Genomic DNA, 20,078 nt, shown 5'->3' with positions numbered 1-20,078 from the left:
CAGGTTATAAGAGTCTGTACATATTCGTGTTTGCTTTAGAGGCTAAATCACTATGTAGGAATGTAACATGCAAGAAAGTGTTCATTTAGCCACCAAAGGCTAACATAGTGCTTGATAAAGGTGTTTTTAATCTAGATTTTTAGCTTTTTCTCCTATTGAGGGATAAGACATTTTGGATATAATCTTAAACTCCACACAGGAAAATGTAAAAATCTATTCATATAAAAATGTATAAAAATTAAATATATTAAATATTCATATAAAAATTCATGTTACTTCCTAATAGATTGGTCGGAGAATCGGCGCAGCGGGTGCGGTATTGCATTCAATCTATCGCACCGTTGTGACGAAAAGAGAGCTGAGCCAGAAGGCAAAGCTCTCGATCTACCGGTCAGTTTTCGTTCCTACCCTCACCTATGGTCATGAAGGCTGGGTCATGACCGAAAGAACGAGATCCAGGGTACAAGCGGCCGAAATGGGTTTCCTCAGGAGGGTGGCTGGCGTCTCCCTTAGAGATAGGGTGAGAAGCTCAGTCATCCGTGAGGAGCTCGGAGTAGAGCCGCTGCTCCTTTGCGTCGAAAGGAGCCAGTTGAGGTGGTTCGGGCATCTGGTAAGGATGCCCCCTGGGCGCCTCCCTAGGGAGGTGTTCCAGGCACGTCCAGCTGGGAGGAGGCCTCGGGGAAGACCCAGGACTAGGTGGAGGGATTATATCTCCAACCTGGCCTGGGGAACCTCGGGATCCCCCAGTCGGAGCTGGTTAATGTTGCTCGGGAAAGGGAAGTTTGGGGTCCCCTGCTGGAGCTGCTCCCCCCGCGACCCGACACCGGATAAGCGGACGAAGATGGATGGATGGATGGTTACTTCCTAATAGGGTTGCAACAATATACTTTTGTCTCAATTGGATTCTTTCACAATACATAGGTGCTGATTCGATTTGTATTGTGATTCGATAGTGTTGAGTATTGGGATTTTCTTTTCCATCTTTAACAAAAACAAAAAGTTCAATTAATACATTACTATAGACAATATATCATGAGACATTTAAAAAAAAAAAAATTGTTTTCTATAAGAATGCACATCACATGTCAGTCTGACATTTATTTCATTTGTAGTACATGACATCAATTTTCTGCGTTTTCTGTTTTGCTGGAAACGGATGTGATGTAGATGCCATCAGCAGTACCATATAAAGAGAAACTATTTAGGTGAATCATTGGTAAATATAAATATATAATTAATCCATCATTATAAGGGGTAGATGAGACAACAGACAGAAGCTACTGTTGTTTTAAGTCTGAATAGGTCATTACAATCACTGTTTGATGCGCAAGTGGCAGAATGATGACAGAATTATAACCATCTCTAAATTAAAGCTTATGTTTGCCCACACCATTCAGTCCTTAGTACTAGCTAAATCTGACTCCAGATAGATTTATGCTCTTGAGGATACTTATAGTGTACCTGTACTGTAGTAAATCATACTAGATGTCTGTCACTCTTTTGCAGTTCATCTTGTAATCCTGAAACTGTGTTCTTGGTAGATTTGACTAGTGCATTTCACACACACACACACACACAATTAATCTAAAAATAAAATGCTGTTTAAAAAAAGGTTCCTTTTAAAAAACAAAACCACACTTATACTTCTTATATGTAATTGCATTGTTTGTCATCGCTCTTCACTTGTCTTTGCAGTGTTTGTAATGTAGACTAAGTACAACACAAATGAGAGCGGGGGATTTCCAAGTGTCCTCCATGTTCCTCCCCACCAAGAGTAGGAGGAAAGTTTGTTTTCCAGCTCACAAGTTTTGTCCTTTTGTCCCTTAAATTATTCAGTTTGCATTATGTTCTTGTTCTCTGTACATCTTGTCTCAGCAGACTGTGGTGGGGGTGGAACGGATGACAGCTGTCATAGAACTAAATCAAACCCAAAACTGAATGTTATAAAAAAAAAATAAAAAAAAATGGATTCACTTCAGCTGACACAGTAGTCTCTTAACAGCGGAGTACTGCTGCTCTGAACATAGCAGGTGATGTATGGCAAGGCAAGTTTATTTATAGAGCACAATGCAGCAACAAGGCAATTCAAAGTGCTTTACATAAAACATTAAAGAGCAGATAAAAACATTCATTAAAGAGAATAGAAAATTAAAAACAAGCTAAAATAGAATAATACAGGTATAAAATACAAGAATACGTATGTTACAGTGCAGTGTAAGACATTCATTTAAATTACTTGATTTAATAGAAGGCAGCATCAAACAGAAAAGTCTTCAGTCTTGATTTAAAAGAACAGAGTTGCAGCAGACCTGCAGTTTTCTGGGAGTTTATGTGATGCATAAAAACTGAATGGTGTTTCGTGTTTAGTTGCTCCACTGACAAGCAATTATTAAGTATTTCTAAAAAAAGCATGGTATTTAACTGGGCTTTCCTGGTATGTACAGTAATTTCAAGTGAAATTTACTGTCTGGAAGAAATACACTTGAATATACTACTGAGATTTATGGAGTATATTTAGTTCCTGGGTCAAGGAGGAAATAAGTTAGGAAAAACTGTAGCCTGGTTGACACCATAGACAGTATATAAGAATGGACCAACAGATCCCGTTGCTCTGGACGGAGACCAGTGAAGGATATTAGAAACACTTTTCTGGTGAGTGCTGAGCGTTACTGTGCAGACTCCAACTGAGAGAGACAAAGTAAATGTGACGTGAGCAACCTGTCTGAAAGTTGGAAGTCTTCTGGTAGCTGTGCCAAGAGAAATCTCAATCATTCCGAATCTTACAGAGACGGAGAGCGCAGGTATATGTAAGGAGATAACATGGGCACAGGCTAATTATTGCTAACTAAAATGCTAGTTAACATTAGTAATTAAACCTAAACAGTTCATGTAAGACAAAACTGTCTGCGAGCTTCTCCTGTACTATACGGTAATTCCTCTAATAATTCCTATTTTTTACAAAAACGTCTGCTACGGAGCCATAACATGAGCTACAAGGTAATGGAGCCTTTTATACATTGTTGTGTTTCTTTAGAAATAAACAATGGACAAATAGAGTCTTTAAACGCTTCAGATGTAAAGCTATTCCGTCAAAGTGATGTCAAAATGAATGGCAGTCAATGGAATGCTAACAGGAGGTGATCGTTTTGTAGCATCAAAATGGCGCCATAGGAGGTTCGAGTTCTGAAGTGAAGCATACCCCCATGGTTGACACCAGACCCTTCTCAGTTGTAACTGAGAGTGGGTCACCAACAGACGCCGCTCAAATGCCCCTGGGTGCATTGGATAGTCCTTCAACCAATCAGACCAACGATCCGGGTGACGTAGCAGCGACAGCGGCATCAACGGGTTGCTGTGCTTCAGTATCCGCCTCAACAGTTGTGATTGGTGCCTCGATCAGACCGACTTGCAGAGCAAATCTCAAATTTGACGGAAGTTTGTCAGGGTTTTCCCAGGCTAGAAAAACTGAGTAGTTTCCAAAATTTTAGATTGGACTTTTTTTTATTTGACAAGTTACTGCACCATACAGTATTACTCAGAGGCTGAGAGAATAATTCAGACAGGCTGAAATAAATTAGCATTAAGGTTATCCAAATAATGGTTGGATAAAAAGAAGGTGCTCCACTAGGGCTGCTCGATTATGGAAAAAATAAGAATCACAATTATTTTGGTCAATATTGAAATCACGATTATTTAACATGATTACTCATTAACTTTTATTTTTTTTTATTTTTTGGGGGAGAGGAGGGGGGAATTTGCAATCGTTTCTAAAAAGCATCATACAGTATCTTACAATTGCATTCCAGGATATAATGTTAGTGTCCTTTCTCTCACAGATAGAGTCCTTGAATCAGAATAAAATCGGTTCAGCTTTACAGCCAAGTGTCATCTACTTGTCACACTACGATGTCTACTGTTGTGGTTTGCAACTAAAACGACAGAGGGTGGTCACAGACAGGTGCACTTCAAGGAAAAGTTCAACATTATGGGAAATAAGATTATTTCCTCTCTTGCAGCTGGTTAGCTTAGCTCAGCATACACACTAGAAGCCAGGCAAGAGAGCTAGCCTGGCTCTGTCCAAAAGAAAAGAAAAAAAACAAAAAAAAACTGACCAGCACCTTTAAAGCATACCAATTAACATCTTATGTTAGTTTTTTTCATTTCATCTATAAAAATAAAATAACAGCCTGGTTTTGTGCACTGGAATATTTCGGTCACGTTCTGGAGTCTTTACTGGTCGTCTGGCAACATCACAGTGACGAAGTACTTCAAGGAAACTTAAAAAACGTTTATAAAGTTTCCTTGTGGACTTCAGGAAGTTACTGCTCGTTTTTGCATTTTGGTTTTTATACTGATTAAACAAACATATAACCTGTTAATCAGTGAGCTTTAGAGGTGATAGTAGGCGGATTTTGTTACGTCTGGACCAAGCTAGCTGTTTCCCTTGGTTTCCAGTCTTTGCGCTTTAAGCTAACCAGCTGCCAGTGTGCAGCCTTATACTTAAACAGATATGAAAGTTGTATCAATATTCTCATCTCACCCTTGACAAGCCAGAATAGCTTGATACCCAAAATGTTTTATGCTTTAATTTGTAAATTATTTAACATCTATCCACTTCTGGGATGTGATGCGCACGGTTTTTGTAGCAACAACAGACATCCTTGTATTGCTATGTCTTCTCTCCTTCCGATCGCATTGCAATTTTCACGAGTTGCATTCTCCCATTTGAACTTCATTGATCAGCTCAATAATTTAAGCTTATTAAATTCATAGTTTTGAACCAGGTCCTTCAGTTTTTGGATCAAGTAGCTTGTGATTGCCAGGTGTGCCAAATTTTACAGTCTACAGCTTTTTATTTTAATGCGATACATATTTAGTGGTCAATGTTAAAGTATCGGATTGGACTTTGACCGTGGCCATAGAAAACGTGATCGGAACATCCCTAGTATTGTACTAAAAAATAAAAAAGAAATTTAGAATGTAGGTTAACGGAGAATCATCCTAATGTCAAATGCCTCTCCAGGTTTTTCCTCATGGCTTCTACTCAAGCCACTGGAGTGTTTCACAGAACTGAGACACCTCAAACGATTTGCCACATCTATTTTAGTTCACCCAGATTAGCTCTTTGCCCTTACTGTGTTGTCTAATGCATGATGTGCATCAACAAACACTTGTGCTTTGGCACAGGACAGCAGGTTGGCCTTCAACCTTTTCGCAGCAGCTCCATGGTCGTACTCAATGGGCTGCTGTTGTCTACAATCTCCCACAAAATGAGATGATGATGATGGCCGAAGTAGCTGGGATGTTAACAATTATCTGACCACTGCCAAAAAAGCAGTTATGACTTAGCAGTCGCTAGAGACGTGAGTGGCTAATATCACAGATGTTCAGCTGAATTAAGCCCTGAGCACCTTAACTGAGCCCTAAACACACACTCTCAGCAGCCAACAACAAATTTTAAATGTAAACTCACTCAGAAATGTCACCCTAAAAATGAGAGAACTAATCACTTCTATATTGTATCAATCAGCTGGGCAAACATCTTTCATCCCAGAGAAGGAGAAGAGGCAATAAGTCTTAAAAGCATTTTATTAAACAGAATTTGACATCTACAAATGTGTATGTGTCTAAAGCCCTTCTCTTGACAGCGGACAAGCTAAATATCTCCCAATGGCACGAAATAAAAAATAATCACTGGGAAAACCATGAGCGCAGAAATTGTCGGCCGTAACACTCCTGCATCACAGTGGTGTTTATTTGAAATATTAGACAAGAGTATGTTGGGTCCTTTCAAGTACAACACAAATTTACAATACTGATGTGATTAAAAAGAATTGTTAGTCACTTACTAGTTAACAACAATAAGACTCCAGCCAAGTGTAAAGCAACAGTCTCTGATTAAGATGTGTACATGATTATAGAAAGTGACCAATCCCCATGATAATCCTTTGTTATGACTAGGGGTGGGAATCACAGGTTACCTTGCGATACATGGCTCACAATACCGATAATATCACGGCACCGCAATTCTGCCATAATCAATATATTGCTAGACAATCCAATAATGATACATCACAATCACTGTCTAACTATAAATAGAAAATGCCTGTGAAAAGGTTAAGTGCTGGTTTTCTCTCTTTATTCACTGTTTATTAACAACTGTGAGACTGCAGTTCCAAACTGTTAGAAAACAGCACAATTCTGCAGCACAAGTTGTTCAGTCTGTAGATTAAAATGACAGAACTATTTAAAAGCAACTATGGATCCAGACTTTGGACTTAGACATGGCTGGGGCTTCTGTTATTTTCCTCCAACTGCTATCTGCCATCCCGTTGAAAACCTCTTTGGCTAATTACTTATGTTGAAGTTTCCCTCATTCATGTGTTAAGCGCCATCTCAAGGAGCCATGAAGAAGTGACAATGGGAGCGCCTTGTTTTAATATTTTTGGTGCCAGCGTATCGATTAGCATAACGCACGAAGGACAACAACAATGTATTGACATAGATATATTGTCCCAACCCTATTCATGAGTGGAGCTTTTATTATCCAGAGAGTTTTTGCTAAAAGCAACTCATTTGGTGTCGCAGTTTGTCCATCTTGTGTTTGTCTTTATGGTCCTCTTTTCCTACATCTGTCATCTAGATGTCCTCAGTGACATTTATCCACAAGAGGTTTAGTAAATGGATGAATGGATGATGTTCCAGCATAGACGACAGTCACACCCAGTCGTTTGTCCGATTGTCTATGCTGTTGTCTGTTATTACCGTATTTTTCCTAGAAAAAAAGTCTGAAAAAGTGGGGTCGTCTTATAATCGGGGTCTATCTTTCAGCTGTGCAAGTCGCAGAACGTAAGGGACGTCAACTGTTTCAACAGCCAATAGAGAAGTCAGCTATAAACTATAGAAATAAAATGATCGATAATCCATTTTATTTTAGTGTTACAAACTGCTGAACAGAAAAACGAAATGATGGGATGCCCATTACCAGAGCAGTCACTCAGCTGAAGGCCTTGGAAATATACCATTAATTTAAATGTGACACTTTTCATCTAAAAAGATATTGAAAATATTATTTTATTTAAAAAGATGTTAAAAAAAGTCTTATAATCAGGGTTGTCATATATTCGGACCAATACGGTAACTACCTAAAAAGATGGCACATGCAAATGGCACACCCTAAAGAGGCCTGTCTTTTTGGATTAAGACACAAAATGAGGATAAGTAGGAACCAGCTGTTCCTGAGGGAGTTCAATGATGCATAAAGATTAATGAATCACTGCATTCAACGTGACCACAAGATCTCTGTGCTTCCGTCCTCCTGACTGTGGCTGCTGCAAACGTGAGTTTAGTCCCTATGGCTACAGCCTGCAGGTAGTGAAAGAAAATGCAGATAAAATCATTCCAGGTCAGGCTCCTCTGTAAGGGGAGCTGGCTTCACTCTGCGCAATATAAAGGGAGGAGTTCAGGGGTTTCATGCAGCTGTTGCTCTCATAATAGGAGAAGTCAGCCGAGTTGATTCACACACCTGGTAAGGATGTGCAACCTTTGAGGGAGCGTCTAGCATGGCGTACATCGAGAGGACCTCAGGGTAGAACCACATGCAAGTTGGTACTGGAGTCGTAGTTTGTGGAAGTTTTGGATATCACACTTGACAGGGAACGCTGTAACAAGACAAAGTTTTGTGTTCAACTTGCCGAAGCAACGGAACAGCTGGTAGCCTGACTAACTGGTGACCTTTTGCTAAATGTGTCTTTGTCTACTCTTGGATGCGGAGATACAACAGAAAGTTTTTTTTAAACTAACATTGACTGACATTTCATCATATATTCCTCTAATGTGGTTTGTTGACCGAAACTGAGCTCATGATGAGCTTTACAGCCACCTTTTGAATATCAAGTAAAAAAAAAAAAAAAAAAAAAAGTTTAGGCTAAAATCTGTATTCTTTTATATTTCAGCTAGACACATGCATCCAACAAATAAGGAAAAATGTTTTGATTTGCCATTTGAAAAGGCCACTCACAACCAGACAAAAAGGGCAGTAGCTTTTGTCCCCCAAACCCCCAACCCCCCCGCATTCAGGGCTACTAACTCCATGTGAGTCTGGATATATCATCAACAACATAATACATGTGAGTTGACAGAGAAGTCACAGTGTCTGCAGGTATTCAGCAGGACCACTAAAGCCAAAAAATTACAGTCTTACTCAAAAATAGAAATAAATGTTCATAAACATCTCCGTGTCATAACAATGCAGTGTGAAGTTCTTTCCCAAAAATACAAAGACGACGTGATACATTTTAGAGTTAGAGTTTCATAGTTAGAGTTTTTAGGGTATTTCAATTCATCAGCACTACTGTGAATTAAAAGGGTACAAAGAATAAGCCATACAATACCCTAATTGGTCAATAGGCCACAGTTCCCTAGCTTTCTATCTAATTATCTGGAAGTCTGTGGCGTATATAAAGATGAGAGCAAGTGCAAAATGTGATGAGAAAAGGATAATTAGTAAAAGCAACAGCAAGCAAGTAGTGAAGACAAATCTATAATCCTTGAGAATTAATTAATGCACTTGAAAGTCTATATCCGTTTCCTCCAGAGAGTCGACAAACCACAAATACACAATTAAAAAAAAGATGAGCCTCCATCTTTACCATTAAGGGTAAGTTGTCATGTAGATATCACTTAGCTGTCAATCAGTCCAATCTGTGCTCAATAATTTATGAGCTGCAACCTCACCACTGCATTGGAATACAAAGCAAAAATGATACTGTATATAATGCTCATTTGTAAATATTTACAACATTCAAACATTGTCAGACAAAATCCCCAAAAGTGGGACCAGTATTGGTTTCACACACAACACAGAAGAAAAGTTAACAAAATATAGTTCAGAGGCAAAATACCCATCTGAGGCACCAACAAGAACGATATGACAATGGTATGATGTACGACAATATGTGGTTAGAGGATCTAAATGATTTAAGATGTAAAATAAACAGAGTGACAAAAAATAAGCCACAATAGATACAGATCTCAACACAAGCTATTATATGGAACGTACCATGTGTGGGCCAGACAGCAGCCGTAATGTGGCCGATCCCAACTAAGCACGTCCAACGACTAGGGGAATACACCATCTAATGAATTGAGATGGATGAATCCAAATCCATTAATTCATATGATGTGCAGCAGCAGGCTAAGAACATGTTAGATATGTAGCAGAATCAGATAGTTATTGACTTACAGTAGATGAACATACAAAACACAAAAATGCAAGAATAACATTTCACCCTCAGCAAAAAGGCACACAATCTCTTATGATGCGTTACGTCGTGTGATAAGCAGAGCACCATTAGAACTTGGATACAGTATAAGCTTGGCAATGAGTGCAGGTGAGTGTAGCAGCAGTGTAGACAGAAGCACCGCAGTTAACATTAAAGGAGACCTATTATGCATTTTCTGTCCTATCTATAATGATACAATGTTGAATTTTCATATTAAACAATAATTAAGTATGCGTATTCAAAAGAAATCCCTGAGAGCCAAAACCTCAGATTTCAAACTGTTCTGAAGGCTATGATTTCAACAGTTTTTTCTACTCTCAGCTTGGCATGACGTCATACAGAGCCAGATTTCTTTTTACGTCATCTGCTCCAGCAGCTACTGCAGTGTTTACACTACATGTAAAATAGCTACATGCTAATGTCAGGGAAAGCTGTAAATTTGGTTGCTGATGTTAACTTCTCTCCAATTTCTGATCACATTACTGCTTCCTCACTATAGAGCAGGCGCAGTAGAGACAATAAAACAAGTTAATTGTTCAGCTATTCTAGACTGTCCAAATGTTATTGGATCAAATGGATCAAGTTTTGATAGCAAAATGAGTCATTTTGCAGAGGTTGTGAAGCTAAAAACAAAAAAATGTGGGGAAAAGTCTTTTTGGGCCCCATGGCATCACATAACGGACACAGAAGTTGTAACTCCACTGTTTGGCTGCTATGTCAAATTGGCGTCTGGCACATATGCGAAGAGACTCTGAGATCAAAAAACACTGACCAATCAGAACAGACTTGACTTCTTTCGGGAGGGCTTAAAGGGGTCTCCAACCTTTCTTCATCTGAGGGTTACTTTAAAAAAAAAAAAACTAAAGTGGCCAAGAGCTTGCAAAAAATCTTAACTTCACATCAAGGTTCTTGACTATTTCACACTTCTTATTATGGGCCAAATAGTTAGCTACATCACTCAAAATATTCCCATCAGGGTCAGGGTCCAAAACATTACCACTTCACACTTCTTTTAGCCCACATAGTAAGCTACATCACTGAAAATATTCCCATCAGGGTCCAAGAAAACATTACCACTTCTTCTTATTATGACCCACATAGTTTACTGAACGAAAAAAATACAAGTATGAACCTGAAAACAGTAAAGGTCTCCTTTAAGAATTTGAGAGCAAACTGACATATTGACACACTGTTCTTGAGTTTAAATATTTCCTTAACATTTAAAAGTGTTGGATAAAATGTGTTAAGTGAGAAGCCATGTTGAGTTGCCCATACAGCCAATACTAGTGTGCATTGCTGAAGGTGGGTACACTGATAATTATTTGAACAATGACTTTACATTCGTAAGCCAAATATATGCAATGTTAACCTCTGTCAGCAACCTGAGTTTGCAGTGAGCTAATAGAAAATTCCCCAAAAACAAAAGGCAACATTAGGTTAATTAACATCAGGGCATTGCCACAAAGAAGTGGCATAAATGTCTCAAACGACAAATAAGCTCATGCAATATATATCTGCTGGCTGCAAAGACATCACAAGTTGCTAGATCTCAGAGAAAACAGCCAACATACAACCAACAGCCTCACATTACCAAGCACATACATATCACAAAGACCAACAGAACAAAGCCAATATGTCCCCTCTTGACATATTGGCATTAATGGCATAAACAGCAGCACTTATTTTTTGATGTAAAGCAGTAGTTCTTCCAGGTATCTGAGCAGAGGGTAACTAACATAACGTTAGATCCTTTGGGAAGTCACGGTCGCTAAGGAAATTCCAGATTATGGCTTGATGTAAAGGCCAACAGTCTAACACCAGCAAAAGGGCGGCTGGGACTCAGGAGCAGCACAAACGCCTCAACTCCTTCTCAAACCTTCAACAAGCTACATCAATAAATGGCTGGATAGCTAGCTAGCTAGCTAATGAAATGCTGACTGCACCTGCAGCAGTTGTAGCAGGTGTTTGCCAAAGAGGTTAGCTAGCAGCAGCAAGCAGCATGAGCTACAGTGGGGACATTTTAAAACGCTTAACGTGAAAAAGCTTAACGTGGTTTAATGTACCTAAACAACAATCATCACCAAATTTGGTGATGATTGATCGTTGTTTAGGTACATTAAACCACGTTAAGCTTTTTCCTCACCATAGGCGCCAATGAAGAAGAAAACGTTAACGTGAGATAACTTCTATAATCGTTGGATTTCGGTTTAGTTTTTTTGACAGGATAAAGTGTTTGTGACAAGATATGGCCATGAGAAATTTGGTGATCATTGTTTAGGTACATTAAACCACGTAAAGCATTTTAGAATGTCCCCTTCAGTGCAGTCCCAGCTTAAATAGCCCGCCTCACTGCTCAAGTGCGTTTGATAGCCTATGTTACAGCTATAGACTGTGGTTATAGCATGAGGAGTATGGAGTGTAGAAGCAGCTGTAGTCGTCTAACTGAGTTGTCAGATATGTACTCAAGTGAAAGTAACAGTACCGTAGTTTCGAAGTACCCTGTGACAAGTAAAAGTCATGCATTTCAAATTTTGCTCAAATAAAAGTAAAAAAAGTATTTGCATCAAAATAAGTAGGCCTACCTAAAGGAAAAGTAATCATAATGCTGAATGGCCCATTTCAGAATAATGTATATAATAGTACTGGATTATTGATGCATTAATGTGTAGGTACTGCTGGATAGCTTGAGAATTCCCCCTCCATGATCAATAAGTCTCATTTTATCCTGTAATAATACATCTTAAATTGTTGAATTTTCTAAATCTGCAAAGTAACTAAAGTTATCAATTAAATGTAATGTGGCTTTAAAAAGTAAAATATTTGCATCTGAATTGTAGTGGAGCAGAAGTATACAATTGCATTATTGCATTACATGAAAATACTCAAAGTGCCCTAAAATTTGTACTTAAGTACGCTACTTGAATAAATATTTACTTTCCGCCACAACTCAGCGGGATTCACTCCATTATTTTAGCACTTGTGCAGTAGATGACAGCAGACAAGGTGGACACAATGGCACAGCAGACTAGGTGGACACAATGGCACACAAAAGGAAGTGGCATTTGGCACAAAGATATACATACATTATTTATTTTTCTAAAGAAATAAATGAGAAATTTAGAAGAGAATATGAGTCAAGAAGGACAATTTAACAGTCTCACAAGTCCACATTTTATGGAAAATTACATCCATTGTCTTATTAATGCAGAAAAAAAAGAAAAGAAAATGAAATGACTTATGTAAAGCACCCAACACATACAATTGTGAAGGCATAATAGGCTATAGTGCTGTAGTAATGAGTCCTAAAACCTACACTTTCGGTTCCCTCGTCTTAAAATCAGTTTTTTTTGAATGGGTTTTTGGTTAGATGCCTGAAATAAGGTCTGTGGTTAACACAAGTTTAACAAATCTTAAAATTTTGTTCTACGGCATAAAATACATCTGTAAATACCCCACTCGTGAATTTTAAAGCTTTTATGTGTCTTAAAAAAGGTGGTTGTTAACAAGTGGCTATATGAGACAACAGAGGTTGTCAGGGACATTAAACACCACCGTCACCTAAGTGTAGTCATGTGCCTGTGGTGAAGTTTGTTTTTGGCCTAATGTTTGCTTTTTGGCGATTGCATTTACACTTCTGAAATCATAAAGTGGTGTTTTACTTGAGCAGATTGTTTTGCTTTGTTTGCCAAAGAGCAATTTTTGCCATTTTCTGCAATAATCCAAAATCCAATGGAAAAGCCCATTGGCTTTTTGTCGGGGGAACCTGGGCTATGATAACTTTTGGGTTGGCCTACAAAAATACGTCATCCCTGCAGCACTCTATACTTGAAGTACACAAAGCAAAAACCTTTATGCTGAAACCTTTCCTCTGATATAATAGTTAATGCTGTGATTTGAGGCTCAGGTGAGCATGGGAAGAAACTAGTGGGTCAGCAAACAAATAAAAACTAAGACAGGCAGCCTAGACAACAAAATAGAGCAGCACAACAACATACAGACAACATGGTAAATAATTAACACTCATTGAAGATTATATATACTGGGGACAAGGCTGTAGTCAAGTCCATCTTTGTCGAGTCCAAGACAAGGCCAAGACCAGGACTAGTCGAGTCCAAAGAGGTTCAAGTCCAAGTCAGGCACAAGTCCAAATAAGTTCAAGTCCAAGTCAAGATGAGAGACAGTCAAGATCGTAGAAAAAAGGGTCCAATTAGGCCATTATTTACTTAAAATTATAAGATGGAAAGTGGCTGCTTAGCTCAGTTGGTAGAGCGAGTGCACATGAGCAGAGCTTTGTTCCTTGACACAGAAGGTCCAGGGTTCACATCCTTAAATCTGATGGTTTTCCTGCATGTTTTCCCCTCCTCTCTCTCAGATTTCCTGTTCAATAAAGGCAGAAATGCCCAAAAAAACAAAAATACTGTATATATAAGATGGAAATGTTTCAATTCTTTGACTTATTACTGGACTCTGTCGAGACCAACTAGAATATTTGGTGAGTCCAATGGCCGAGTCTGAGACAAATCTGAATCCAAATACCAACGAGTCCAAGACAAGTCTGAGACAACAGAAAAGCGTTGAGGTCGGACTCAAGTGCTACAACCCTGAATGGGGTAGAGTGGCTGATGGAGAAGTCGAGCAGGAAAATAGTTTGTTGTGGTAAGGACACGTGACATGCTGTAACTCAGTGTATCTGTCACCGTAAAGTGAGCCTGTCTTTGACACTTGACAGTGGATGGTGGAAGCACTGCTGCCAACAGCAAAGGTGTGTTTTTTATGTACGTGATTGTAGAACCCAAAGGAAGTAATTTATTTGGCTTTTGAATGAGTATAGAAAGAAAAAGAGAAGCCAGTGAAGAGAGGCTTATAATTATTTTCAGCTTAGCTGGGATCCTCTCTTCTGGCTCTGTGTAATGAAATACCTAATCAATAGTTGCAGGTGGTGTTGTTCTGTCTCCAGTGTTGGCATGTCACTCTGCATCATTCCACCTTATTGCACCTTTGCATTATTGATATATTATGTTTTTGCAAAAGCACATGTCTGGTTTTAAAGGTAAATTCAGACATCAGTTTTAAATGTAAGAGCAATATATTGTCAAAACATTTGGCAACTGCACTTTATGATCTGTGAATAATTGATTAAATTATCACATGAAAACATTATTCATTCAATGTATGTTGTAAGTCAAGCACATTCACATTATCTACTGTATCAGGTTCTAAATCTGTGTTCTCAGGCCTTGCATTCTACTTCTGGTCTTTATAGTTGATTTCATTATAACTCATCAGAACTGAGGACTTTCTTCTGACACTAGCATATTTATTCCTATTAAAGTTTCAAAAAATTTATACATTTGAAGAGGCTCAAAAATCTGTGTGTTGGTGCTATAATGTTGCAAACAAGTAAACAAAATAACTAAAGCACCCTATGATCTCATTATGTATAATGTAGTTTATGATACTTAATCTTACATAATTGCATGACAACCCGTCACGCCCATGGGTTCTGGTTGATAGCGCCTCTTCCTGTATCTGTCACTGAAGTATGGGTTAACATTTGGGAAGTACAGTACATTAGCTGTGATGATGGTTATTTAATCTGTGACCAATTTTCTGTGTGTATGCCGTCACAGTGACTTTTGTGTATCAGACAACACAGAAGTGAGTGTGACATCCTCGCTGAATATCCTGGTCCACGATTTCTAATCAGGACTTTATTATTTCCAGAAGAGATGGAATTGCATGACTGGGCAACCCAATTTTCTTCTCATTCTCTGACATGCCAGAGGACAATGTGTGGATAAAACATGCTCTTTCATTGTTTTCATCTTCTCTGTCAGTCCGCATAAACAACAAGGCAGCTGCCAGGGTAGTGTGAATACAAGGCATACTTTTTACTAAAATAGGCATAATCTGGTGTGAAGAAAGAAAACAGGTCAGTTATATGATAACAAAAACCACATCTGGTCTGAAGCATAACCTCCCAAGTTGGTCATAATCAATTTGGTTCGAAGTGGAGTCTTTGGTGCTGTTAGTGGGAAAGGTTGTGGTTGGATGTTGGCATCAGTGTCACAAGATGGATGCAGAGTTCTACAGATGGAGGTGGGTTAATAAAAATAAGTGATTGGGAGCGAGGAATACAAAATAGTGTGAAAATATATTAAAGGCAGGGTTGGTAATGTTGAAAAGCTAGCAAGATTTGAAAGTAGCACCTCTTCGAGGCTCCGTCCAACCCCTCCCCCACACACAGACGTGCACAAGCACTGCTGCTTCAGAGCAGAGCGGAGAAAGGGCCGCAATTTTACTTTATATCTCATTAACCGGTAAGCAAGCAGCTAATATTATCATAGTGAATGTTAAAAACAAACGACTAATGTTAGCAATGCGGCGACAATGCGCATTTAGCTCAGGCTTGTTCACAGGAAGGGTAGAGTGCACACAGCGGGGTAAGGAGGAATTTTAATGGTTCTTCCCAAGCAGACCGCAGGCAGTGATTGGTGGGCATTTTACAGGATTACAGCAGCTACACATGACAGATCTATTTTACTCCTTTCTCTAAACCCATATTTATTGCTGACCATTTCAAACAATATATATAAAAGTGCATATTGGAAATATTACCAGCCCTGCCTTATACTGAAATGGACCTAGAGAGGGTGACAGACCCTAAAACAGAAAGCTGTTCCCAATATGCTATTTGGCTTGGCTAGAGGGAACCAAAACAAATTTTAAATGTAAAAAATATATGTCTTACTTCCAGTTGGCCTGAGTCAGTTTGTGACACAATTCACAATCTGGGTTATTATTAATCTTAGTTTTAGGATTATAAATTATGAGAGACATACAGTAAGAGGCATGTTTAATCCCCTCATAGTCTCAACACTAAATTATTTATTTGTTATCTTGGCCTACACTGCAGGTCACTGCGCAAAGGCAAAAGCATACACACATTTGAAGAGTTGGTTCAGCTTTTAGATTAGTGACTGTCAGATGGAGATATACAAACACTTCACTGATGGTTATTGAACCAAATCAGTTTGATGGAAAAAGCTTGTTGGTGTGTATGCATTCTGTGGTACTATGGCACTACGCAACCCATTTAGCCTCCTTTATCTTATGCTTAACAGCTATTTCTTATATATTGTTTCTATTTCTGTATTCATTGTTTACTTCTTATTAATGTTAAATGTTTGCTTGTATATATGCACCATTCACCAAATTCCACGTAGGTATGTCTTACTGTGGCAATAAACCCTTTCCTGGTTCTGATTATGGTGCTGCTTGATTGTCCATGATGTGTGCACACCCGGCTTTCACCTGCTTAAATACCAATGGACACCTTTTATAATTAGGGATGGGGAAAAAAAAGTAGATGCAGAAAAAAATAGAATTGTTTTGGTGATCAACTTCAATTTATTTTCAGTCACTGTGTGTGTGTGTGTGTGTGTGTGTGTGTGTGTGTGTGTGTGTGTGTGTGTGTGTGTGTGTGTGTGTGTGTGTACCAGGGTGGGGCAGCAGCACTCAGCCGTCAGAAGGGAGATGTCACCATCTTCTGGAGGTAAAATGTACTAACAGCTAGTAGGCTATTGAAGTGCCAACCATCCCTCAGGTGATCAGAGGTTCCATCTCAAGCCTGGCTTAGGGTTACTACAAGAACAAGAAGAAATTAAGACTTATTTTGTTTTTGATGAATTTCTCATGGACCAGTGATACATTGATTTTAATTTGTATCATTTTATATGTGTGTGTGTGTGTGTGTGTGTGTGTGTGTGTGTGTGTGTGTGTGTGTGTGTGTGTGTGTGTGTGTGTGTGAATACAGTAATACATTATAATTTAAAAAAAAAATGTAAACGTGCAAACCGGAAGTTCAAGAAACCTTGGTCCTTGCGGCTGCGCGCGCATCACTCGGTCTGTCAGCTGTATGAAAGCAACAATGGCTCCAAGTGAAGACATCGTCAAGTGGCAGACGAGTCAAATAATCAAATATCTGCTTGAAGACGAGGAAGAGTATCATTCTCGTTGTCTGTTAGATGCTGGATTGGAGGTTGACAGCATAACAGCGAGCAACGGTTAGTTTGTTTTTTGTGTCCGTGTATGATATAATGCGATTGTGTGTGTGCGTGAGACAGAGAGAGAGAGAGAGAGAGAGAGATATGGAACTGTATGTGTCTGTATAACGTGGGGGTACGTTGACTGATAACTGTAGTACTGTAGTTACAGTAGAGGACAGAATAGCAACATACATTATTTACCCAAGTCCAATTAACATTAAATTTAAACAACACTTCATTAAGTGAACTTTCATTTTCATTTGTTTTCATGGTGCGTTAGTTACGTTGCGGAAGCGCTTGTATTCACAAAAGAAAAAGAAGTTAGACACCTTAGCTCATGAGTTTTATCTCATAATAACGAGATCAGCTCTCGTTATTACGATGAAAGTTAAGGTATAGTAATAAATCGCCTCTAACCTAGCTATGCTTCACGATTAAACAGTGTAATCTTATCTGCCTTTATTTCCTTTTAATAGGGTTAGAGAGCGAGTCCAGCAGGGCGGACTGGTCTTTCCATCTGTACAATACTTAAGATTTGAGATGCATGCGCAGTGTTGTGATACTAATATTAACAATAGTTCCCAGGCTACCTTAATTTGTCTCGTAGCCTAATTGCGAGATATTTTCTCATAATTATGGGATATGGTAACACATAATTACGAGATAAGGTGTATAATTCGTTTTTGTTTTCTTTTGTGAATGCAGTGCAATTTGTGTTGTTGTTAAGCTAGGTGGGCTGAGAAACCCCCCCTCGGTTAGGCCTTAAAAGTTTGGCTTAAAGTAAAGTAAATGCAGATATTTAGCTTGCTGTTACTGACGGCTAATCTGAGATTATGCATGTTTTTTCGTTTGTATTTTCAGATGACAATTTTGACCCAGTTCAGATAGCTGATAAACTGAGGAGTGTGGCTGATGCCCTGAATGATGACCCCCGGTTTCAAACTGCACTTACTGACCTGAAGAAAGCAGCAGCAAATGAGGTACATGCACTGAACATACTTTATATTTTATATTTCTTTAGGATACTTATTTTATAAACTTTTAATATTATATTAGATTTTTTTCTATTTAACTGTACTTAATTATATCATTTAGCTGCTGTGACACTGAATTGTCCCTCTGGGAATCAATTAAGGCTTATCTTATTGTATATGAATCCATCAGTGGAATTCACAGGATCAGATGTTATGTACATTCTTTGACACTTATGGGTAGAGGAAGCACTTGGAGAGGATGGTTCCAACAAAATGTTGTTGTATCGCATACAATGACAATAAAGACCTATCTATCTATCATTTCTGGACACACACACACACACAAACACACACACACACACACACACACACTAATTTTTGTAGACGTATACTAGTTTTCTTATGGTTACTATTGTTGTGCAAATGGGTTGAAATGTAGTTTCATTATTAATTGTCGGAATACGACATGTCAAAGAGGAATTCATCCAAATAATAATAATAAAAAAAACTACATGTTGTCTCATCTACTTCAAGTGTTTCCCAACCTTGCAGATAATTATGGTGTTGTTTGTCTAAGTTTTGAAGTGTCAACATTTTAATGGGGACAATCATGAGGGAAAATTTATATATTTGTTCTTGATATTGAATTTCCTATTCTATAATATCTTCTTGACCCCTGTCTCATCTCTCCCCAGGCCTTTGAAGCAGCGTTTAGCCATAGCATGGAGACCTTGTGCCAGACTCAGGTCTCTCAGAGGGCTGAAGTGGCTTCTGAGATGCAGCTGATCAGGGCCTCGGTGGCCTTCGGGCTGTATGTTATTAAATCCTCCCCAGATCTGAAATTTAAGGTCCAAAGTGCCATGACTGCATTCCTGGGAAGACCAAGTGTGGTTTCATGGGTGACTCGGCAAGGTGGATGGGTAAGAATGTTTTTCTTATATTTATTTTCTAAATTGTGATCACTTGCACAGGTAAGGACAGCTGGGAAACTACAATATAAAAGTAAAGGAGACTTGAGGTTTCTGATGAGATTAATACGATGTTAATTGTTGCAAGGGTCAAGGTTTTGAACCACTGCACCAGCCCTTTGCACCGGATGAGTGTTCATAGTATGACATTGATATGTGTACATCAAACCCAGTGGTGCAAATATTGCACAAACTAAATGATTTCATTCCAGGAAGTTACCTTTCACATTGTGCCACCACAGACGTTTAAGTGCAATATAACAGTTTTAAACAGACAATCAACTTCTGACATAAGAGGAGAAAAGGATTTAGATTAGCTCTTTAATTCTTTAAGAAATAACACTTTTGATCTAGATGATTTTCGGAGGTGTTTTTCCGTCACTATAGTACATGTCATGCAAGTTGAGTTTGTTTTCATTTAAAAGAAACTATTCTTTAGTCCAAGTGCTTCCTCTTCAATTTTTATAAACCACCACGCCTAACGTGACATGTGAAATGAAACTGAATGTTCTAAACCTATTTAACCGGCTGCATTAGGGCAGATTTGACTAGACCTTTCTGCTTTGACTCTACAGGAAATAGACAAGCTTACTATAGTACAGTAGAATACAGTATATAATATATATATATATATATTTACAATAAGTAAACTCCAGAGAGATAGAATAGATAAAATGATTGTCACACCATGACTTTCTAGGGTTGTAAATACCTGTCTTATAATGTTATGAACCACTGTGTGCTGTGTGTTTTGCTGTCTGATAAGCCTTAGTTATGGATCTATTATTCAAAGTACATTTCCTG

The sequence above is a fragment of the Perca flavescens genome, chromosome 4, assembly GCF_004354835.1.
Source record: "Perca flavescens isolate YP-PL-M2 chromosome 4, PFLA_1.0, whole genome shotgun sequence".
In the NCBI taxonomy this organism is placed as follows: domain Eukaryota; kingdom Metazoa; phylum Chordata; class Actinopteri; order Perciformes; family Percidae; genus Perca; species Perca flavescens.
This window is presented reverse-complemented; position numbering follows the sequence as displayed.